The following is a 12,167-nucleotide window of genomic DNA, read 5'->3' on the forward strand; positions in this document are numbered from 1 at the left end:
AGTAATTTAAAAAAATAAATGTGGAGCCGGACGACAAAACAACAACAAAAAAAAAGCACAAACGTAATAGTGTGGTACTACCCGACAATATATTATAGAATTCTATAAATAAAGAATACATAAATGTTTTGTTAATGGAAAAATATTAATTAAAAAGTCATTTGCAATTGGGTACAACTGTTTGACAAAAACATTTAAAACATCCAAATGAATACAAAGATGAATTAACGGGTGGAACTGATTTACAAAATGTATGAATAAAAATAAATTGCAGGGATATACAAATGTGTGGAACAGGGTGACAAAAATATATGCAAAAAATCCAATTATGTATACTGTATTTAATGCTGTAACTACATTGTGTCAAGTTATTATACAAAAAACCAGTAGCTTTTAAAAGCAAATGGAGCTGCACTTGCTGAACGTGCATTTCAGTCTACAATATATTACAGCACCCACTCCCTCGCAATCATGGTCATCATCAGTATCCATGCAGTAATAAGCTTGCTTTTACTGGTGAACACAGTAGGCGAGGTGCTTTATTGTGCATTAAATGACATTCTGGAGGGCTTTGTATGCTTCCGCATGATGATATTCTATATGATATTAGCGCTCTTCGAGAAGCTTGGCCACATAGGACACCTCGCCTTCCTCTCGGATAAAAGCCAATCAACGTCGTCGTCCTATCGCTGCACCGCCTTCGTCGATTTGCATGTGCGCGTCGAGGGCGGCGAGATGGCGGGCAGAGTCGACGCTATCGGCCGTAAATCCCACCGGCGGCTGTCGGGGTGGCGGGAAATGATGTGACTCTGGCAATTTATGTCAAATAACTTTTGAGGACGTGGCGAGCGCGCAGGGAGCGATAACTCTTCTTCTTCTCCCCCCCCCCCCCCCCCCCCCGGGGAGGTTTAATTGAGACATTTCTCTTGATCTGTGTTGTTGAGCTGTAATGTCGCTCTTTATTGCGCCTGAACGAAGGTCACCCGCTGAATGTTTGAGGAGCCCGTTTGATCACGTGACACCCAGCTAAAGACGCAGCGTAGTCAGCGAGATATAAGAAGACTCGTGACCCCAATGCGGAAATGCAGTGCTGCCTTGAAATGCGAGTTTAATTTGTTCCGTGACCATGCTCGTAACTCAAATAACTCTCATCTCAAATAATCTTTCCCGATTGAAATAAATGGAAATGCAATTAATCAGTTCCAGCCTTCCAAAAAATACAAAAATACTTTTGTTTTTTAATGAGAAAAATAAACAATGACATAATTGGACAAAATTAAACAGTGTTTGACACACTTTGTATCAACTGAATGGCCATTGTACTGCTGCCGCCCTTGGCCACCTGCGGGCACTATAAGACAGAAAGACGGATATACTGTACTTTTTCGTCTGTACAGTTTTGACTTCTCAGCTCCTCGCCAAAGATAAAGACTACATGACTAAGTACTGTTATATTGAGTATCTAATTGTTTTGCTACACCAGTTGTGTTCAAAGCTCCTGTTATTTGTTAACGTCATGGAATTCACTAAAATTGGCTGAATCAAACCAAATTGGCCAACTTCCTGTTGTGTTTTGGCCATTGGTCGGTGAGACTTTTTTGTGCCTAACATTATGAACAATGTGTCCACCAAATTTCGCGTCGATTGACTGAGCTGGTGTCTGGTAATAATTATTATTTGTTCAATCTTTCCAGTCGCCCTTGTGCTACTACAACCCCAATTCCAATGAACGTTGTGTTAAACATAAATAAAAACAGAATACTATGATTTGCAAATCATCTTCAACCTATATTTCATTGAATACACTACAAAGACAAGATATTTAATGTTCAAACTGATAAACTTTATTGTTTGTAAATAGTCATTAACTTAATTAATAAATGTTTATGGCTGCAACACGTTTCAAAGAAGACTGAGAAAGTTGAGGAATGCTCATCAAACACCTGTTTGGAACATCCCACAGGTGAACAGGCTAATTGGGAACAGGTGGGTGCCATGATTGGGTATAAAAGGAACTTCCCTGAATTGCTCAGTCATTCACAAGCAAAGATGGGGCGAGGTTCACCTCTTTGTGAACAAGTGCGTGAGAAAATAGTCGAACAGTTTAAGGACAATGTTCCTCAACGTGCAATTGCAAGGAATGTAGGGATTTCATCATCTGCGGTCCATAATATCATCAAAAGGTTCAGAGAATCTGGAGAAATCACTGCATGGAAGCGGCAAGGCTGAAAACCAACATTGGATGCCCGTGACCTTCAATCCCTCCGGCGGCACTGCATCAAAAACTGACATTGATGTTTAAAGGACATCACCACATGGGCTCAGGAACACTTCAGAAAAGCAATGTCAGTAAATAGAGTTCGGCGCTACATCCGTAAGTGCAACTTTAACATTTAATTAACTTTCATTTAAGATGGACTGATGCAAAGTGGAAAAATTTTCTGTGGTCCGACGAGTCCACATTTCAAATTGTTTTGGGAAATTGTGGACGTCGTGTCCTCTGGGCCAAAGAGGAAAATAACCATCCGGACTGTTATGGATGCAAAGTTCAAAAGCCAGCATCTGTGATGGTATGGCGCTGTGTTAGTGCCAATAGCATGGGTAACTTACACATCTGTGAAGGCACCATTAATGCTGAAAGATACATACAGGTTTTGGAGAAACATGCTGCCATCCAAGCAGCGTCTTTTTCATGGACGCCCCTGCTTATTTAAGCAAGACAATGCCAAACCACATTCTGCACGTGTTACAACAGCATGGCTTCGTAGTAAAAGAGTCCGGGTACTAGACTGGCCTGCCTGCAGTCCAGACCAGTCTCTCATTGAAAATGTGTGCTGCATTATGAAGCGTAAAATACGACATTGAAGAACCCGGACTGTTGAACAGCTGCAGCTGTAGATCAAGCATGAATGGGAAAGAATTCCACCGACAAAGCGTCAACAATTAGTGTCCTCAGTTCCCAAATGTTTATTAAATGTTGTTAAAAGAAAAGGTGATGTAACACAGTGGCCTGTCTCAGCTTTTTTGGAACGTGTTGCAGCCATAAAATGATTAATGATTATTTGCTAAAAACAAAGTTTTTCAGTTTGAACATTAAATATCTTGTCTTTGAAGTGTATTCAATTGGATGATAGGTTGGACATGATTTGCAAATCACTGTATTCTGTTTTTATTTGTTTAACACAACAGCCCAACTTCATTGGAATTGGGGATGTATTTCATGACTAATCCTGCAAATGATCGGAAAGAAACAAATGATTGTCGATTATAACGTAATATCATCTTCAGTGTAGGGCGCAGACGTTTTTACGTGGAAGGATTCCACACTCAAATTTTACTGACGTGGCTTCAGTTGGTGCCCCGGTTTTGGTTGGCAACAGGGCTCCAAATGTGCTTAGTGTTAAAATCTTTTAATGTCCGTGTGTTGGAGCAGCTGGTCGCATAAGTGTGTTGATGAGATTGATACGCACACATACAAAGTTCATAATTGTGGTCATAGCTCATTATTGTCCCCCCATTGGATGATTTGGCTCAACCAGGGAGGAAGGAAGTGTGGGTTGGGTGAGGAAGCACTCCGGCCCCTGTGACACAACCACGTCCGCCCGGCGACAACCTCTCCCGGCACACTCGATTGGTGGGATGAATTATGGCTGTTGAGAATTAAAAGGTCCCCGGTGTCAAAATAATTCATAATATTATGCATATCGGGCCGGATATGTGGATTAGGAAGATAATAAAAGATGCGGTAGACTATCGACTGCGAGGGGGAGGGGGTTGGTGGTGGGTTCAAGGTCCAACAAGTGCGTGCACGTATAGGCCCGTCAGTCAGCTCTGTGTGTGTGTGTGTGTGTGTGTGTGTGTGTGTGTGTGTGTGTGTGTGTGGCATGGTCCAGCGCACGCATATATACACGCACACAACCTGAGATTTGAGTGTAATTGTCGCAAAACGGCTCATCAGCGGATCTGCCCGCCGCCATTAGGGCCCGGCAATATGGTATGACATTCACATTCGCCTCTGTGACAGGTTATTATAGCGCTGTAATTAACCCGACTATCCTGGCCCACAGGAAAAGAGAATTGTTAAACAAAAAAACAAAAAAACACACACATACCATTTAAATAATGAATAAATACATTAAAGAAGCTGTTTTCTTCCAGCCATGTAAAACAGTATAATGATTTTGCAGTTCAAATCACACGAGACTTCAGTTCGGTAAGTACTTAAAAGGATTTACTCTGCAAGTGTTTTTCCTCTCTCTCGTGAATCACAACAGTAAAGAATAGTTCAAACACAAAAAAGGAAGCAAAATTTGCCTCAAGGCTCTGCAGGGATTCAGAATCAGAAAACGTCATTCATCCCATTTGGGCAATTCAGTTGAACGGCTCTTTTTTCCACACGGACTATTGTTACATGTGTAGAAACAAGTTGGCGTGATGGTGGCGAGCCAGGAGGAAAGAGTCTGTAAAAGAAAGTTTGGCATAATTTCAGACTTAACGAGGAAGATAACGTGCAATGTCTACCACAACAGCACGTGTGTTAGCTGATTTAATATAGCCTATTATCGCTAGTTAGAATGTACTGTAATGTCGACACAGCCGCCGGTGCACTTTCAATTGCATAATTGAACAAATGGTAAGAAAACAAACACGGAATAAGCACATTCAAACGCGAGCTGCCGATGCCCACAACACACTCGGTCGCTCCATACGCAGACAGGTCGACTGGTTAGCCAGTTAACAGCCACCCAACTATACACTAATTTGCTGACGCCCATGTCACTCACCATACCACGCCCCGCCCTTTTAAAGCCTTTCGCACTCAGTCACAAATACGACAGCACAACGTGAGAATATTGACTCCAGGTGGACAAAAAGAATACTTGCACCTCACGTGCACTTTTTTTTTTTTATGTGCGTAATCGATGGAATGAAATGGTAGAATACTGGATTTTAAAAATATTCCGTCATTGCAGCCCCACTTTTGATGCTAACACTGAATGCTACCAGCCAGATCGTGGGAGACTTTCAGCTCAGTCATGACCTAAAGGACTAACCCGACAAGTGTTTTGCTTTTTTAATATAAACGTTTTTTTTTTGTGTGATGCCACCTCCGTTATGGGTCTATCAGGTGTCTCTAAAGGGTGAATAGTTTTCCTTTAGTTTAGCTGTACATTAACTTTTTCATTGTTGTATGACCGTTCGAAATGTTGTTACATACACAGTTAAGAATTATATGAATAATTTCCTCTGTATTGTTAATATTCCGAATGCCCAATTGTTATTGTTGTTGTTCATGTGCGGCCATGTGAAAATCTGAGAAAAAAAATTAATAAAGGTGCAACTTAAAATTTGTGCTGGCTATTACACAATTTAAGACAACAAGTGAACATTGTTATGAGTAATGAAGCCCATCTGCTGCCCCCCCCCCCCTCCACCCTCTTTTGTCCACATGGTGTGTGAATATGATAATACCTGCGAAATGTAATATAATAAGTCCCCAGTGCTTTTTTTTTTTCAAAGCAATGGTCTCCTATTTAAGAGGACTCCAGAAACATGCAAAAAAAAAAAAAAAAAAAAGTGTTTTAATTGACAAGATCCAAAGCCCACCTTCACACAGCAAAGTGTTCATGTTAAATAGTGGAGCAGTGGGGTCTGTGTAGTGTTGCCTTTGTGGCACGCTCGCTGAACAGAAGGTCCGCACTCCCTCCCCACCTCCCCCCCTCCTTCATAACGGTGGCAGATGGCTGCAGATGAATCCCTCATAATCATGTCAGGACGGCTCGTCCGATCCCGATTCATCTCTTTAAACACATTTTATGCTTTCACAAAGATGGAGGCGGCCGGCGCGCAACTAAAGTACACAAAGCTTGTCCTTGCAAACAAGTGTTCCCGCTCCCTAACACCACTTAATCATTGGTGCTCCTGTTCCTGCACCGCACACCCGGTCCATCCAACACGCATGCAAGCACACGATCAACTCCACCTTGTTTCCACCATGAGTCTTTCTCACACTTTCTGCTCATACCATCATTGTCTTTATCATAAGTCACTTGCTGCTCTCACATCAGGGGAAAGCCATGGGACACGATAGTTTGGTAGTCAATCTTCACGCCAGATCGGCTTTCAGTGCATCAGTTCTGTCAGCGTGAATAAGAGAGATCGTCACTGTCAAATTATGTCCACGTTCGACGCATCCGGCAAGTCTCTACCGATGCATTGGCGTTAACGGCATTCGCCACTCTCGCATCCACGATCGCCGCATTCTATCCTTCACTACTGATGCGTTCTCATTTGCCACCGTTGCAAACCCCGTCATCACATAAATGTCACAGTCGCAACTGCGATCGCTGCTATCGCCTCAACCACAAATGCTGCAACCGCGATCGCCGCAACCATAATTGCTGCCACCACGATCGCCGCGATCTCCATTGCATCCGTGTTTGGTGTAACCACGCTTTTACATCCAGCTTCACATCTGATACGTCTTTGCAGAAGCATCCGTCACCGATGCACCTTCGCACGCCTTTGCCTTATCTACGTTTGCTGTATCCTCGTTTGCTGCTTTCGCAGTCTGTTCTGGAAAATAATTAATAATCGGTTTTATGAATATTAATTACGACTAGCAGCAGTGGTATTTTAAAGGTGCTAAGGTGTGTATTTTCACCATCTGTCCCCCTCTTCCTGTCCATACCGTGATCATGTTTCTGTCCTTCCAGGAATAGTGTCTATGTGGAGCCACTGGCTGCCCTTATAAAGTATAAATCTTTCTAACAAGCTTTCATTTGAGTCCCGCAAGGGTGCTGACAATTTGCCCTAAAGAGAATTGTGATTATTATTTTTTTTATCCCCCCCCCCCCTCTCCATTTCTCCCTGTTCCTTCCCCCCGTCAGGCATGATAATTGTGGCTCAGGTGATGCTGGTCTCACCTCATTTCAGGGGCCATGCTCGACTAGGGCCATTTTCCCCACTCAAAGGCCACATCATTGCGCAGCCCCCCACTTCTCATTAATCCCTCCTGATTGGCTGCTGTCTCTCTCTCTCTCTCTCTCTCTCTCTTGCTCACTTCTATGTTCCAGATCGCAGTTTTGTTTAGCTCTTGTTTTCTGACTGGATGCCCTCCTCCGCCTCCACATTAACCCCTTGAGTGAGGACCACCTCCCCCTTGTGTTGCCCACCTCCCCATCCTCACATATCCATCGCTGTTATTTCTAATTCCCCTGACAGGATGACATTGTTTTGGAGCTTTAGCTTGTACCTCTCCTTCTAAAATTGCTCCGCGTTTACAATTCAGTGGATGAAAACCTGACGTACTTTTGATTGTAGTGGCAATTCTGTCCATTCAGCCAGAGGAATCCCACTTCTGACACCGAGTCGGTAGCGGCTATTCAGTTTACGAGGAGAATGGTCCAGGATCCTGAGAGAGTGGCCCTCAGTGTGTTTTGCTGGAAAACCAGGAACAACAATTACCATTACCACATTCTCTTGTTCCATTTAGCCAATGGGTGCCACTTCTGACACTTGAATATGTATATCATATTCTGCGTCTAGTTATGAAGTGAACAAAACAATTCTTTTCCCCGACGAACTTTTTTTTGTGTGTGTGAGTGCGTCTGCGTGCTGATTGTTGAATTATTCATGAAGAAGGAACCATCCGAAGAACTGTGATTAACATGAAATAACAATTTGCTAATTTATGGAAACTCGCAATTAACTCTCCTTATTCGCCGTGACCGCATGAAACATTCATAAACACGCGGTGATGTCTTTGATTCCACTGTTGTCATTCAGTAAAGTTTTGTCGGCTGAAAATAATGTCGAACAGTTTAGGGGTCAAAGCCATCATCATGCAGCATGTCAGCAAACCTCCAGCTAACATTTCTTTTTCTTTGGCTTTTTAGGGTGCCATAGAGTGAGTGCAGGAAATTGAACTTTACAAGGCTTTGATTCCAGCATACTATACCTTCCTGTTTTTCTCCGTTATGACATTGTCAAAGGGTGAGTAGTTTTACTTTAATTTTATTGTCTTTACACTTGCTTGATTATTATTATTAATTAAACTGGCACTATAGCGTTAACGTAGAGTGACAGAATGTGTCGGGTTCTTTTTCAGAATATTTGTCACTTGTTGCTAGACAGACTTAGCTGGACACAAAGGGCCTGATGTATACAGTCAGTAGTCTGCATTAAACCTGAAATGTACGACATTTAAAAAGAAAAATGCAGAGTGAGACCAATGTAGTTCTATTTGCTGATGAATTTGGGCCCACCTGTGTTGCTGGCTGCGCTAAGTAGCGACATCAGTTTTAATTAGGGCCCTCACAGAGTGGCTCGCTAGCGAAAATGAGGGTATTAATTATCACGTTTAGCACATATCACAGTGACAAACGGTGACAGAGGAGGAAGATTCCCTCCCAAAAACACCTCTGCTCTTCCTCACTTCCTGTCCTTCATACAACCTTGGCTGAGAAGCATCCTCCATCATTCGTAACAATGGTGACACTTCCTTTGGGCTGTTTGCCTCAAGCTCGTAGTAGCGCTTGCTGCAGACCATACTGATGTCTAATTTGTCGCCTATTTCATACGGTAATTGGGTTCTTTTTTCTTCATGGTTCTCATGGTTTGGTCTGTCTAGAGAATTTAAACTCGCCTACACAGCCGTCTATTCATTTTTGCACCTGCTGCACCGCCGTAAGACCTCGCCGACTTCTGTTTTTTTTTTTTTCAATCCAGTTGAACTGAAATTTAAGGCCTCGAGTAAATATAACTTTTAGTCATAGTAATTAGTGGCACCACCTGCTAGTTTGTTTTTTTCCCCAGGGAGGCATTCTTTTTTTTTTGTGTGTGCATTTAAACATTGAAAAGCGTCCAGCGAAAGTCGCCCCTTACCGAACACCTTGGCCGTCTACGCGCTCTCTCCCAGAAAAGCGTGATATTCATCATCATCACGGCCCGCCATTAGACGATGTCACCCTATTAAACAAATCACATTATCGTACTTGCCATTCATTAAACTCAAAGCCACTCAGAGACACTCGGAGACGGTGGGTCGGTGCCAAAGGGCAGCGCACTCCAGCATTCCACTTGGACACCTCCCCATTTCACATTTGCATACAGAGAGTGGACCACAATAGTAGGTACACCTGCAGCCAATGCAGCTACTGGATATGCAGTAAGTGCAAACTACAACCACAACAATAAATGTATTTTTCAAAGAATACCAGAGTGTGGTTATCTTCCCAGAGCATATAAGAATTCTAAATAAAATATTCTATACCGACCAATGTTACTGCAACTTAGTTGCGACAGTCTTCCACGGTTTAAGCTTCAACTCTACGTGTAGTATTTCTATCCTGCCCCCGGTGGCCAAGAATGAACTGCACAATGCCCACTGAATTATCATTATGCAGAAACTGATTAATTCTTTAAATCCTATTTAATAACATTTTTAATGGATGCTATAACATACAATGCTACTGTTTTTCTCATTAAAAAAAACACGCTAAGAATTTTCTTTCTTTGTTTTTTTGAGGCGCTGGAATGGATGAATGACATTTGCATGCATATCAGTGGGGAAAGATGATTTGAAAACAACCGCGAGCGAGTTTCAAAGTAATATTTAATGTGCATGTTTTCTTCTAACGACTTCTTTAATATTCCTCCACTCCCCTTCCATCTGCTGCCCCCCCCCAAGGCTCAGCCGCCCCCCCTCCACCACTGTGTGTGTGTGTGTGTGCGCGCGCGCGCGCTCTGTATGTTTCCGTCATACGATGCGTTGACCCGCACTGTCGTCTCCCTGATTAGCTCCCTGATTCACTTTCCTTGTGCGCTAATGTGCAATCAATCACCATCAATTAGACAAAATGTTCAATCATTAAAAGCATTATCATCAATTAAAGTAATGATCACTTCCCGCCAACTCATGACCACACACATGCACACACTCCCCCCCCACCTCCACTTCTTCTATGATTTCTAAACTTATTTTCAATCTTTGATGATGATGACGTACTCTCTGATTGCTTCATCATAATTTCATTTCCCCCCCTCTAATATGTGAACAGTCCAACTGCTCAATCTAAATTTTTTTTTAATTGCAGTTAAACTGTTAATTGTAATAGTTATGAACCTTTTATAGCAAACCCATGTATTTTTGTAATGATATTTTAATACTTTTAATAATTATTTATTATTCTGTTATAACTCTAGGCAACTCAATGTAATTTCATCAGCATCTTGGAAGACTTGAACATTTCCATGTATAACCTATTCAATGCTACTGATTGATCATTTTATATTATGTTATATATTATATATATATCATTCCGGCACGGTGGACGACTGGTTAGAGCGTCTGCCTCACAGTTCTGAGGACAGGGGTTCAATCCCCGGCCGGCCCCGCCTGTGTGGAGTTTGCATGTTCTCCCCGTGCCTGCGTGGGTTTTCTCCGGGCACTCCGGTTTCCTCCCACATCCTAAAAGCATGGATGGTAGGTTAATTGACAACTCTAAATTGCCCGTAGGTGTGTATGTGAGTGCGAATGGTTGTTTGTTTCTATGTGCCCTGCGATTGGCTGGCAACCAGTTTGGGGTGTACCCAGCCTCCTGCCCGATGATAGCTGGGATAGGCTCCAGCACGCCCGCGACCCTTGTGAGGAGAAGCGGCTCAGAAAATGGATGGATGGATGTATATCATATTATAATTTGTTATATTTTCTTAATTTTTTAATATTTATTCATTTCAGAAAGATGAAAGAAATTAAACATGTTTTCACTTCACCTATGAATGTATATTTTTTATACCATTTAATATTTTATATAGTTTTTATAACACAATGTTTGAAATTATTTAGATTCAGACTTTTTGAAAATTGTTATTAAAAATAGACGGTAATAAAACACTAATATTTGTTCTCTCCTATGTGTAGGTAATCTAAAATTTATTTTTTTGCTTACTTTTAATTTACATTTTACATTTATATATTAAGTAATTTAAAATTTTAAATAATTGCAATAATTTAATTACCTGTATTATTACTATTAACAGTTACTAATATTTTATAACGGTAGACATCTTGTAATGTCATATTTTTGGGGGTATTTTAGTAATTATGTTGTGTTTTGATAATTGTATTTTTTAAAAATTCTATTAGTTTATTAGTTTAGTGTGAGATTTTCTATCGAAAGCTTTAATGAACGTATAAAATAATTCAATAAAATAAAAAAAAATCCAACATTTTTCAAGTCCAAGCGTCACTTTGAGATGATGATTTATCGTGAACCACTTCTTCTTTATTCTTCTTCAACCTCCGCCATGCAGTGTTGACAGTGGTGGACTAGTCATTGTAACGATGTGAGAGGAAACGCAACGAAAAGCCCTGAGGGGCGTTTGGAGGACCTGTCAGCGCCTTCCTTCAATGTGCAAAGCGCTTTGTGTGGCTTCAGTGCCTTAGCTCAGTGCCACCTGAGCAAAGCAGGCGGCACATCGGGGTCAAGCACCCCCCAACCCCCATCCCTTCATCGCTGCAGTGCGAGTGCAAAGGAAATGGGCCTGAACATTGCACACTAGCCTGACTGGGGAGCTCCATTAAGCCCAGCAGTCACTGTCTGTATGGATATGGATGCCCATTATTACACACGGGAGCATCCATTCAGCTCCTATTCTTCATAGAGGCCACGAAGAAGGCTGTTTTACAATTGGATATGTGCCACTTTGACACCGTAATAACCTTAAGACCTCGCATGTACCTGAACGTGTCGCGGGAGTGAAGGGCCTCGAATTGTACACTTCTCCATTAGACTACACGATATATTGTATAGCTAGCTTTGCCAATTGGTTGAAGTCAAGCAGGATTTATATTACCAAGGCCCGAATAAAGCGGTCGACCTGGTGATATGACAGACATTGCAACGAATTGGCGATGTATCATACAGTACGTATGTATGATGACATCATATATGTATCGTGACGATATCATTGTGATGTATCATAGTTGGTAATGTGATGTGGACACTGTGATGCTATCAAGTACATTGCAATGTATCGTAGATGGTATTGTGATGATGTCAGTGACATCACGATGCATCGCAAATGGTATCTGGATGTAATGATAATAATGGTTGGGTCAAGTAGGTCAATATATATTTGGATTGCTTTTAGCGTTGTTGAAT

The 12,167-nt window shown here is 41.8% G+C and overlaps 1 protein-coding gene across 1 annotated transcript in view; it reads left to right on the forward strand.

Moving 5' to 3' along the window:
• abhd10b (abhydrolase domain containing 10, depalmitoylase b) overlaps window positions 1-12,167 on the forward strand; it is a 159,588-nt gene that overhangs the window by 441 nt on the left and 146,980 nt on the right. Inside the window, exon 2 of the mRNA XM_061757919.1 lies at window positions 7,899-7,995. The gene's annotated coding sequence lies outside the window, so the exon portion shown is untranslated. The remainder of the gene's footprint in view (window positions 1-7,898; window positions 7,996-12,167) is intronic.

The sequence above is a fragment of the Phyllopteryx taeniolatus genome, chromosome 20, assembly GCF_024500385.1.
Source record: "Phyllopteryx taeniolatus isolate TA_2022b chromosome 20, UOR_Ptae_1.2, whole genome shotgun sequence".
NCBI classification, from domain to species: domain Eukaryota; kingdom Metazoa; phylum Chordata; class Actinopteri; order Syngnathiformes; family Syngnathidae; genus Phyllopteryx; species Phyllopteryx taeniolatus.